Here is a 12809-nt window from a genome sequence, read left to right as displayed (position 1 = left end):
GTTTTGAGATGTCCATAGGTAGTAGCTATTCTCCTTCCTAAAAAGAAACTAAACTCAAAACACAGACTACTTAGGGCTGCAGTGACATGTTCAGTGGTCCCCAATTCCCAAATTATTTCTTTCTGTATCCACTGATGGTGACAGAAGTCAGGGAGAAAAACTGATACACTGGATCCCAAGTGTGAGTGCAATATGCAGACAGGTCAGGAGAGTCCACTCTGATGGAACAGTCTATGTGGATAATTCTTAGGCCTCTCTGGAGGTAGTGTAGATATACATAACCTATGGACTTCTCAACCCCGATAGTTTTTCCAGCTACAGATTTGACAAGGGGAAGAAGAGAAAGTGACGTTTTAGAACTCTAACTCTAGTAACTGATATAGTTTGGATGTGTGTTCTTACCCAAATCTCACATAAAAATGTAACACCCGGTGTTGAAAGTGGGACCTGGTGGGAGGTTATTGGATCATGGGGGAAGATTTCTCATGAATGGTTTAGCACCATCCCCCTTGGTACTATTCTCTCAATAGTGAGTGAGTTCTCCTGAGATCTGGTTGTTTAAAAGTGTGCAGCACCCTTCCTGTTCACTCTCTTGCTCCTGCTTTCACCATGTAATGTGTCCACTCACTTTTTGCCTTCCGTCATGATTGCAAGCTTCCTGAGGCCTCCCCAAAAGCAGATGCCAGGACTCTGCTTCCTGTACAACCTGCAGAACCATGAGCCAATTAAACCTCATTTCTTATAAATTGCCCAGCCTCAGGTATTTCTTTATAGCAATGTGAGAATGGACTAATAAAATTTTTGACAAATATTCCTAGGCAAAATTCAAATAATATTTTCTAAATGCTGTCTCTTTACTATCTCACCTTGGAGGATAAAGCTCATGCCACTAAATCTTTCCAACTCAAAGTCATTTGTAGTTCATCAATTATTAGGGATCTATTTCATTCAGCTCTTACTTGGGGCTCCTTCTTAATTATTTCACAACTCTGAAATATAAACCATATAAGCATATGTGAACATCAACTTAAAAAGGAGGCCTTTCAACAATTTTTGCACATGGGCAAGTTTAAGCTTTGTACCATAAAGGTGCCTGAAATGTGTAAGGATAATAAGAATCTTTAAAGGAAAAAATTAAAGGTAATTCTATTAAGTACCTATTAGATTTGCATGAGAATACAATCTAGATATTAGGATGTACCCTTCTTTCTGTCTTAAATACCCAAGTCAATCTTCTTGGAACTCACTTGTTAGACCACACAGGGCTACACCATGAGAATGGCTTCTGAGTGACCAGAGCATATGAAGAGGTTCTTGGTGGAAGAATGAAGATTTTTGGTGTCTGCTGCTGATTGCAGCCATAGGCTGGTTCTGCAGGTTGTTTCAGATCTGTCCTCTGAGTTCTTCGGGATCCACATCCAAATTCCAGAGCCTGTGTTGGGTGGCTATTAAGCTAAACATCTATCAGAATCCCAATCCCTACATGCAGAATTAAATATAATACACTACGTGTGGTTTCTTGTGTGTGTGTTTCTGAGGAAGAAGGACAATAGATTTTATTAGAAGTTAAAAACCACTTGATATGGTTTGGGTCTGTGTTCCCACTGCATGTTGAATTGTAATCCCCAGTATTGAGGAAGGATCCTGGGTGAGGTGACTGGATTATGGGGGCAGATTTCTCCCTTGCTTTTCTGGTAATAGTGAGTGAGTTCTCACGAGATCTGGTTGTTTAAAAGTGTGTAGCACTTCCTCCTTCCCTCTCTCTCTCTCTTTCCTGGCAGCCAAGTGAAGATGTGCCTGCTTCCCTTTTGCCTTCTGCCATGATTGTAAGTTTCCTAAGGCCTCCTCAGAAGCAGAAGCCTGTGCATCCACAGAACCATGAGACAATTAAAAATGTTTTCTTTATAAGTTTCCAGTTTCAGATTGTTCCTTATAGCAATGCAAGAATGAACTAATATACCACTAATTTCCATTATCAGTGCTATCCTAGTTACTGAATTCTCTCTGGTTTAATCCATCACTTTGCTTTAACTCAGGCTTCAGGGTTCACCCATATTTAGAAGGACAACGTCTCTGGCATGTCTGAACAGCTCAACTCATTCCAGCTCTTAAGTTTAGCCATCATCTCTGGGCACTTTCCTGTCTCACTCCCTTCCTGTGCCTCCCCTCTTCTTTGTACACATTGCTGTAAGTATTTATCCTTGGTCCCACCCAATGTCAATATGCAAATCCCTATTTCAACTAAATGTGCTGATCTTTAACCTAGTTCTTATGACTCTACTTATTATAAAACTGTTTTCTCTCACTGATTTTAAGTATACTATCCTAAATGGATCATATTCACTTGCCACTCAATGCTATTGAAGAAAAAGAGTATGTGTGTGTGTGTGTGTGTGTGTGTGTGTGTAATAAGAACTTTAAGTACTTCAATACAATACATTGTAGTTGGCTTGTAGAATTGGTCAGCAAAGGACTTCTTTTTGCTAAACGTTTGTGCTTTTAAACGTAACATAAACCAACCAGGAAGCGGGTTTTGTAACTGCAGTCACAGTCTGTAAATGAATTCTTGACACTGGGCAACAGATTTAGGAAAATATGGTCCCTCAGGCATAGCAGGTAACTACTAGGAAAATTCTACTAAATTTCAGTATCGGAATAAGCATGCAGATGACCTGAAAAGGCCCTATCTGCAGAAACTAGCTATTTTGTTCCAAACTCAAGAGAAAGTGTACCTTTACTTTAAATTCAGTAAAGGTCATACATAGTTGTCTCTCATCTCTGGCCTATGTATAATACACCAATGACATTCTATATTGCCACAATGCATATTTTTCCCAAAGATAGAAGCCATATGATCAGCTGATTAAAATGGAATATAAGTATATATATTCACAAATTATAATAATTATCTTATCGTTTTAAATAATGTCTTTGTTTTACACAGACATAGACCCCCGAGATTCCTGTCCTCTAGTTATTCAATCAAATACTATCCAGGTGCTGCTGTAAAGAGATTTTGAAGATGTAAAGTTCCAAATTGGTTGACCTTAAGCTACAGAGAATCACATGAGCCCTCTAAAAGCAACATTTGCTCTGGCTGCTAGCAGAGGATGAAATCAGACAGATTTGAGCCTGAAAATAATTTGATGCACAATTGCTGACTCTTAAGACAGAAGGGGTCACATGCAAGGACCCAACAGCAACTTCTAAAAGCTAAGAGAGACTCCCAGCCAACAGCCAGCAAGGAAACGGTGGCCTCAGTCTCACAATGGCAAGTAATTAAAGTCTACCAACAACCTGAATGAGCCCCCCCAAGGCCAACACCTTGATTTCCACCTTTTGAGACCCTAAACAGTGAACTCGGTCAAGCCATGTCAAATTTCTGACCTACAGAACTGTTACTTAATAAATTAATGCTGTTCAAGCCACTAACTTTGTGGTAAATTGTTGCACAGCAATAGATAACTAATACACTATCCCAATGTGCCATGCTTCTTTTGTCTCTAATATTTTCATGCAGCACTGTACAAAGATTCAAAATCTGACTCACAAAGGGAAACACTGAGGCCACCAGGTGTCCATTAGAAGAGCTCTTCTGAAGATCATTTGTTGGGTTATGATGATCTGTATAGGAAAATGACTCACTCAACTTTAATAACAAGCCAAAGTAGAAGAATCAGTAGAACCGTCTAACTAAAATGACTAACAATCATTTTCTAGATGGAAATGCATATTAGGAAGTTTTAACATAGGTCTCTGATGAAGTTAAATGCTTATTTTTATAGTACACGATTTTATAATAAAAGCAAGTGATTGTAAAAACAAAGGGACAGAACTACACTGGATGATTCTGTGAAAACCTATGAGTGAATTCATACCTACGGGCATGCAAATTTGGTTTTACCACTGCCGCCTAGAACATCTCAACATTACTTGGCTGGGCTTACCTTTATCCGGATTTCTGCCTCCCTCTCAACAGAACAAATATAATTGGAGGATGAGAAAACTGGTAGTCCATGGGGACCACAGAGAAAGTATATTAATGAGAATTCCACTGGGAAAGCAGTACAAAGCTGTCTCTACTCATAGTCTGGAAATAGCATGATTCTCCAATTAAAAATTAATCAAGTGAATAAGACCCTGCAACACAAAACAGCAAAAGAAAATTAAACATCTCCCTAGGGGAAAGCCTACAAGTCATAAAAAATTAAAAAATAAAACTGAATATTTGCAAATATCATTTACAAAGTTAAGGTTGTTGATGACTCACTCCCATAGCAAGATCACAAGTCCCTTATGCACCGAAACCACCACCCGGGGGATGGAGGGGGCAGATAACAAAACACAGACTCTGAGAACCCATCCTCCACGGAGGGTGCTGACTCAGAAGGCCTGGGATTCAGAAGGTCTGGTTTCAGTAATTAGGACTAGTAACTTGAAGGGATTCTGATGGGCATCTGATATGAGAAGCTCTAGTAGCAACTCGTTTCCTCACAATTGTCTAGCAAGTTAGGTGCTCTCTCAGTACAACACATTGCTTATTGTACTGCTTATTCAAGAGCTGAACTTGCATTTGTGAATTATTCAGACACTTTCCAGTTTTCTTATCCAGTTACAAATGAGATCATTCTAAGCAGAGCTAACCTTAGGATAAACACTGGTGAATAAAACTTTTCCTGTTGCTATTTCCTTCATTTACTAATGAATTCAACAGATAATGAGAAGCTATTATATGCCAGGCACCTGACAAAGTCCTGACGATTCAATGACAAAGAAGTAAAAATAGCCCCTGCTCTCGTGGCATTCACAACCTAGAGTCTTTAATAAGCAAATATGATAAAATATAATAAGTGGCAGGTTGAGAAAAATACGAGGAGAAAGTGTTCCTGGCAGTGGAAACAGCTTGTGCAGAACCTAGAGTTAACAAGGAAGCTTGGTATGGTGGAAAGGAGTGCATCTGTCTGTGAGTGTATGTCTGTGTGTGCGAATGTGCACAAAGGTGTTGGGGAGAATAGTAAAAGATGAAATCAGAGAGGAAAGCAGGGGCCAAATTATGTCCCCGTAAAGGTAATCTCGCTGTGGCAAAGTGTGTTGGCAAACTTTCTCAGGGCTGTTATTCAAAGGGCTCTGACCATATCAAGACAGAAATAATAAGGCTGGCTACTGTGACAAGGTGTGTTTTAAGGACATCAAGATTTTTCTAACAGCTTAACACTTCTTGATACAGCAGTTCCCGTGTAAATTCAGAAAAATATATGACTCTTTGTTTTCTCTCTTTTCCCATATAACATGAAAGAACCCATTTCTCTGATCACTTTCTGGTGAGACTGGTGCAGCAGATAGTGGTCCATAAAGACAGCTACTATGTACCTTGGCATATTGCCAATATTGTCAGGCTTCCAACTCACAATATTTATAGACTTTAGAAGTCATGGTTCAATGTTCACCCAGGGCAACAATCTCTTGTAAGTTTTACATATTCTTTTGTGGGGCAGCATCAGATAGAACCTCAACTTCCCATTAGGTGGCTTACTCCAAATTTAACAAGCCAAGCTCATCCAGTTCAAGGTGGAGCTTTTCTGGACTGAAGGTCTGAGCTATAGTTCTAGAAATTAATAATTTGGTATGGGGAAAAAAGAAATGGAAGAGATCATCCAAGATACACAATAAAAAGAAAGTTTGAAAGTGACAGAAATATTTGATTTGTCAATAAGGAAGTAACAGGTGACATTCAAGGGAAGGAGTAATGTCAATATCTCGACCAATAAAAGTTAATTAACCCCTGGTGATTGAGGGATTATATAGATATCAGTCTTAGCCTGGACACTGGATGTATTTCACTTGCTCTTCCAGAACAAATTTATTCTCCACCCTGCTCTTCTCTGCTCTGTGCCTAGGGACTGGCTTGTTGATGAATTGCATCGTGAGCTGTGTTGCCCTCTGGCGTACAGCTGAGTTCAGCCAATGGGAGGCACTAGTAGATCAAAGTGAGGGAGAGGAGGTGAGACTAGGGTATCTTTTTCTCTGGCTATTGTTTGGCCCTTTTCTTCTACCAAAAGCCACAACCCCCCATCAGATCAACTCTGCTATAGCCTCTCTCTCTCTCTGTCTGTGTGTGTGTGTGTCTTCCATCTCTTATATATGTATATATCAGTTCTACTTCCTTCTCTTGCTGCCTCAGATCTAGGAGGTAATGACTCCCTTCTGTTGCCAGCTTTATCATTCCTTACCGGTTACTTTTGACCTTGCCTACCCTGCCTACATCTTTGTAAACAGTCCTTTCATTGAACTCTTTCTGTTACTCGGTTTAAGTGGGCCATTTATTTCCTGTCTGGATCCTAACTGATACAGCCTGACACTGACTGCATGCTTCTTACATTAGCATTGGAGAGTTAGCCTGACTTTCAGAGGTAGTTAAGACAATAACAATTGTTACTAAAAGTTAGATAGAAACTACAGTTCACTAAATGTATTCAGATGTTATCTCACTTCTCATTCTTTATCCATCACAATTAAAATGCAGATCTTACCTACTCTAATAGAATAATAATTATAGATGATAAATGTAAATATAGATATTTACTACCAGATCCAAGTCTAAATCATATTCTTAAGAATTCAAGGCTGGGCATGGTGGCTCAGGCCTGTAATGCCAGCACTTTGGGAGGCCAAGGCAGGTGGATCATCTGAGGTCGGGAGTTCAAGACCAGCATGGCCAACGTGGTGAAACCCCATCTCTACTAAAAATACAACATTAGCCAGGTGTGGTGGTGTATGCCTGTAATCCCAGCTACCTGGGAGGCTGAGGCAGGAGAATTGCTTGAACACGGGAGGTGGAGGTTGCAGTGAGCTGAGATCACACCACTGCACTCCAACCTGGGCAACAAGAGTGAAATGTGTCTCAAAAAAAAAAAAAAAAAAGAATTTAGGAACCCAAATTTTGTATAGTCTTAAAGCTGAATGAATTAGAACTTCATTATATGAATTGGCTCTATTTCCTTCATCTGGACTCCAGATTTTTCAATTTCACTGATACTTATTTTTGAAACTTCATTTCTAATAGCAGACTTCTAAAGGCAGGAAAGGTGGGGTTTTGAGTCAGAAATTAATTATGGTCAGGTAAATATTAAGACCATATTTTATAATGACAATTGAATCAATGAAGAGTAGAAATCTGCCAAACCAATTATTTAGTGGCATATAGATAAACCAACCACCATAATGACTATTTTCCCTCTTTTTAACAACTTATTTCTTTTTTACATAGACATAACACAAATATCCTTATTGTGTAAGTAAGCAAAACATATGGGAAAATATTTTTAAACTTTTGTAACTCTAAACAAAAAACAGCAAAGATAAAATATTTCTATAATAAACTTGATAACGAATTTCATAGGATACTCAGTTCCCAAAATAAGTAACTCCATGATGAGTGTACACAAAATAGAGTTGAGAAATATGTGAAAATATAAATACAAAATATCTGAGCAGTTTGTGCCTTTATATGGTAAGGATGTTGTTGAAGGCCCAGAAGAAGGATTTCTGTGTTAAAATTCAGGGAGTTTGGTGGTCTTCCCTTTAAGGTAAGAGAAGGTGGAACTGAAAAAGTTAGAATGCAACTTAGATTACTTCTGACGCAGTGGGTTTCTTCCCTCATACCCAGAGAGCCAAAGGGCTTGAATCAGTGAATATCAAAAAGTGAAATATTCAGTGATTAAATCAGAAAATCCAGGTCTCCTTCTGATATATGTGTATCAAACAAATTACCCCCAAATAAATCACACACAATAAAGATACTATCTCCTTTTAGGAGAGAAACTCATCATTGGAAGATATATTTCAGATGTAAAATAATGAAATATATGACCTGCAGATATAATAGCATCAAAAGAACCTCAATTTCCCATTGAGTGGGTTGCCCCAAATTTAGGAAGCTCTTCTAATTCAACATAAAGCTTTCCTGAACAAACTCATTCAGTTTGAAATAAAGCTTTTCTGAACTGGAATGAGACTTTGAACTATAGTTCTAGAAAGAAATAATTTGAAGGTGGGAAAAGGAGGTGGAGGAGATCATTCAATATGTATAGTACAATAGAAAGAAGGGAAAGTGTGAGGGTAAAAGAAACATTTGTCAATAAAGAAGTAATAGGTAACATTCAAGGGTGTAGGTTTAGTAGTGGCGGAAGGCGTGTCCCAAACTATCCTAATGAGTGGACAGAAATAAAATGAAGATGGTAATTACAGTCTACAGAATGGAAAAATAAGTGGTTGAAAGAAGGAAAACAACCATCATGTTTGATCTGTATCAGCAGTCCCCAACCTTTTTAGCATCAGGGACCAGTTTCATGGAGAACAAAAATCCTTGAAATATTCTTTCAGGTATTTCATTTTTCATGGCCCTAGTTTGTATTGGGGGAAGGGGTGGGCGAAGGTTTGGGGATGAAACTGTTCCATTTCAGATCATCAGGCATGAGTTAGATTCTCATAAGGAGCACGCAACCTAGATCCTTCACATGCACACTTCGCAATAGGGCTCACACTTCCGTGAGAATCTAAGAATCTAATGCTGCCACTGATCTGACGGGAGGTGGAGTTCAGGTAGTAATGCTTGCTCACCCATTGCTCAACTCCTGCTGTGTGGCCCGGTTCCTAACAGGCCACGGACCAGTACCAGGCTGGAGCCATGGGTTGCGGACCCCTGATCTATATGGTACTTTAAAAAACTGATTTGGCAGATTTCTACTTTTTTTTTTTCTTTTTCTTGAGACACAGTCTCTCCAGAGTACAGTGGCACAATCACAGCTCACTGAAGCCTCAACCTCCTGGGCCCAAGTAATCCTCCTGCCTCAGCCTCCAGAGTAGCTGGGACTACAGACACATGCCACAATACCCATATATATATATGTATTTTTAGTAGACATGGGGTTTCACCATGTTGGCCATGCTAGTCTTGAACTCCTGACCTCAGATGATCCACCTGCCTTGGCCTCCCAAAGTGCTGGCATTACAGGCCTGAGCCACCGTGCCCAACCTTGAATTCTTAAGAATATGATTTAGACTTGGATCTGGTAGTAAATATCCATATTTACATTTATCATCTATAATTATTATTCCATTAGAGCAGGTGAGATCTGCATTTTAATCGTGATGGATAAAGAATATATAGATAATATATAATATCATTATATAATATATAATATCTATATATTATATATAATCTATATATTATCTATATAATACATATAACATATAGAATATATAATATAGATTATATAGATATTATCTAAAAAAGAGAAGAAATGGAATCAAACCCAATATAATAATATATAATATAGATTATATTGATATTATCTATATAATATATTATCTATATAATATATAGATATTACATATTATCTATATAAACTATATAATATATAATATCTATATATCTATATATTATATATAATATAGATATAGATTATACCTATATTATAATCTATAATATCTATATTATATATAATATCTAATCTATATTATATATTATCTATATAATATCTATATCATCTATATAATATAGTATATATCTATATACTATATTATATATCATCTATATAATATCTATATATCTATATAATCCATATAATATATTATATATTATCTATATAATATCTATATAATATGTTACATATTATCTATATAATATCTATATAATATGTTACATATTATCTATATAATATCTATATAATCTATATAATATGTTACATATTATCTATATAATATCTATATAATCTATATAATATGTTACATATTATCTATATATCTATATAACATGTTACATATTATCTATATATCTATATAATCTATATAATATGTTACATATTATCTATATATCTATATAATCTACATAACATGTTACATATTATCTATATATCTATATAATCTATATAATATGTTACATATTATCTATATAATATCTATATAATCTATACAATATATTATATATTTTATATATAGCTAGATATATATTATAGCTATATAATATATTATATATATAATATCTATATTATATATAGAGAGAGAGAGAGAGTTTCACCATTTCACCCGGGCTGGTTTCAAACTCCTGGGCTCAAGCGATCCTCCCACCACAGCCTCCCAAAGTGCTGGGGTTACAAGTGTGAGCCATCATGCCCAACCAATTTCTGCCCTTAATTGATTCAATTATTTTTAAATATGACCTTAGATATCTACCTACTCATGATTAATTTCCAATCATTCAGAAAGGTTGCTTGTAAAAATGAAAAAATCCCTATTTTGTGCTCCTTTACACTCCTGGGACCTAATAGATAATGCCTGGCAAATGGGCTCTCAGACCTTGTCTATCGAGTCAGTACTAATTCAACCAATGATAGAAAGGGCTTAAGATCGGGGAAGGTTTTTTTCATGTGAGGGAGGAACTGTGTATGTTTGAAGGCAAAGAGAAGGAAGCCGGTAGAGAGGAGAAATTGATCATATTTAAAGAAAGACCTTGATTTAGAGGGAAACATGGGCAAAGGTCACCAGAGGCGATGGTGGAGGATGGCGGAAGAGCCTTCATAGGGCCTCTTCCATTATTTCTAGAAATCCTTCTTCATCCCCATCAGTCCCCTTTCCTCATTCCCATCAATCTTTCTTTCCCCTCAACTTTGCAGTCTTTTCATTTCTTCTATTTCCTCTCTCCCTCACTTCACTTCTCTCCCTCCTATGCAGCCATAATATAGATGTGAAATATAAATAAATGTTAACTTTTATAAAATTACATTAAGTTTTATGACTGTTCTTAAGCTAAAGTCAGGTGAATTGAATGTTCTATATTTACATCTAAAATTATTTAATGTGGCTCCGGAATAAATATTTTTCCTTTGGTTAAAAGGCAATATTCTTAAGACTTCACCCGAGTGTAGACTCTCAGTAAAAGAATTTGCTTTTTAGTATGGAAGGGAGTCCTTTGTAGCAGAAAGCATTATGTTATAATCTATAGCACAGGCTGCAGAGTCAAGCCGACCTGAGATAAATTACAAATCCACCACTGTCTGGCTGGGGGACTTTGGCAAGTTTCCCTATCTCTGAAATGGTGCTATCATCTTCCTCTATAGAGTGGCTCTAAGTTTTAAATGAGGGAATGATGGGACTTTAGCCTAGTACCCTGTACAGAGTAAACACTCAATAAATAGCAACCATTGCCATTATTAGCTGCTGTATCCTGAACTCCCTGAAAAACATCAATAAATTTTTTATTAAAGATAAATTAAACAAAGAAAATATTCTTTCAGACATTTAGCTTTTTATGGTCCTAGTTTGTATTGATAAATTTACCATTACTTTTATTCTCGTTATTCTCATTTAGAATGAAAAAAAGAGAAGAAATGGAATCAAACCCAGTCTCCTGCTAATACACACAGTTAACTGCCAATTGCAGCCTGCTGCCCCCAAGATGTAGCAGGGCTGAGAAAGTGAAAGGTGCCTGTGTTGACGTGACAGCTCAAGTGATAAATAAGCATATCACTTTTAATTTAACTTCCCAAGCACTCGAGCTGTCACTCAAGATCATTGTTATGCCAATTGTCTGGCATTAAATATTGTTATGATTTCTGACATCAAATCCATAATAGAACATTGTTTTAGAGTGACAGTTCAGTGGAAAATTCCCAGTAATTTCCCCCTGGCAATCTGGTCTGGTGAGGTTTAATTAAAACAGCCAAATTACAAGCTGCCTCAGAAGGTTTTATAATGAAATTGCTGGCTGGCCTTTAGTGATAATGGTGCTACAGAACATTGCTTATTGTCACATGAGCTTACTTGGATATGAAAGGATTGGTCATTGATTCAGTAATGGAAGCCAAGACTTTTTATTGCTGTCATTTCTGCTGCTTTTACTGGCAGTGAAAGTAGGAGATTTAAAGTTTCGTTTGTCCTCATAAATATGCCCAATCATGGAATAGCAAGGCAAAGGACTGGAACTTTAAAGGTCATCCACTTGAAAATCTGTTGAAGGCTAGATAATGTAAAATCCTAAGGACATCAAATAATATTCCAAACACTAACAGAAAAAGACAGCTTGGTCTAGGCTCAAGCAAGTCATTTCAGAGCCCTCCTGTCCAGTTTGCCAGCTGCTCAGTCCCCAACTGCTTATATTACAGAAGAAGGAAAGAGGCCAGCCAGAGCTTCAGTTCTGTTGATGAGTGAGGTTGTAAATGGGGTATCAGGCTTCTTGCTTCAGCAACCTTTTGTTCCTCAGGGATTGCTCTGAAATTTCAGAGCTGGAAAAGCCTATCTAAGATGATGATTACTCCTTTCATCCTAGTGACATTTGCTCAACGTCTTGCTAATGTAACATATATTCTTCCATACCTTGCTTTACTCTCTTTCACGCACCTTTACTGAAGTCTTTGGAGGCTTCAATCTGCTTTTTCAAAATAGTCTCAATCTTGTCTTCCCTCTTAATCTGCTCAAATTGGCTACCTAGACATCAACCAAATAGTCCAACACCACCCTTCTTCATTTCTGTAGTCATAATACTAGTATGTTATTTGTAGTTTTGAAACTACATATCTTTATAGATTAAATGAATACACAATCTTATATTCAGGTCAGAGTGTGAAAAATAAGCACATAATCAGATTTTAAACTTTGTATTATAGTAAATGGATTTAATATAACTCCTTTGAAAATATATCTGAAAACTTTTCCTCCCATTATATAATTCTTCTTACATTATATATTCACATTATATATAAAATGTATAATTTTATAATATAAGAAAAATTGTAATGTATAATGTACTATAA

The sequence above is a fragment of the Piliocolobus tephrosceles genome, chromosome 8, assembly GCF_002776525.5.
Source record: "Piliocolobus tephrosceles isolate RC106 chromosome 8, ASM277652v3, whole genome shotgun sequence".
Classification (NCBI taxonomy): Eukaryota; Metazoa; Chordata; class Mammalia; order Primates; family Cercopithecidae; genus Piliocolobus; species Piliocolobus tephrosceles.
Note: the sequence above shows the minus strand (reverse complement) of the source record.